We start from the raw sequence: 716 nt of genomic DNA, 5'->3' as shown, positions 1-716 counted from the left end.
TTCTTGTTGCTTCTGTGTGTTTTTGCTTGTGAACTCTTTTCCTTCGTTCGCTTTGGTTTTGTGTGAGACTCTATCATATGGTGTAAGACATATGCTATGCTACCCTGGTTATCCTTATTGTGTCCCTTTGTGTGAGATTATGCTTGTCTTATTATTTCTCATGCTTAGTGTCCCTTTTTTTGTTGCTAGAATTGCCTTGTCTATAAAATATAGGGGGGCGGGTTGATCCTAGTGGGTGTGTTGTGCAGTCCAAAGCACATCTATAAAATGCACACATCTAGGGGGGTCCTGTCTATATTTTATAGATTTTGGGTTTGCTTATGCTTATTATATATCTCTATGTGCAAATCCCGTATTGTCATAAATCCACCAAAAAGGGGGAGATTGTAAGGGCATATGTCTCCCTAAGTGGTTTTGGTGATTGATGACAATGCTTTTGTGGACTAATCGTGTATGCATTGAGCATTTCAGATATCTCATGTCTAGGCACTTGATGATTCGATGCCCCTCGAAGCCTATCGAAGATGATAGTTCTCTACGTTTCTTTTCCGTGGATTTGAGTCATAGGGAAGCCGTACTATTAAGAGGGGGTCCGTTTTAGAAAGGTATGGGTGAATCAACACGTACACAACCCCATATGCACCCACAACCTCCTTTCCCTTCTCTGGAGCTTTTCCAATATTTTCTGTGGTGTTATCTGCATCTTGCCAGCGGTA

Source organism: Triticum aestivum, chromosome 6B (assembly GCF_018294505.1).
Source record: "Triticum aestivum cultivar Chinese Spring chromosome 6B, IWGSC CS RefSeq v2.1, whole genome shotgun sequence".
Lineage (NCBI taxonomy): Eukaryota > Viridiplantae > Streptophyta > Magnoliopsida > Poales > Poaceae > Triticum > Triticum aestivum.
The sequence above is the reverse complement of the archived record's forward strand: the minus strand, read 5'-3'. Positions refer to the sequence as shown.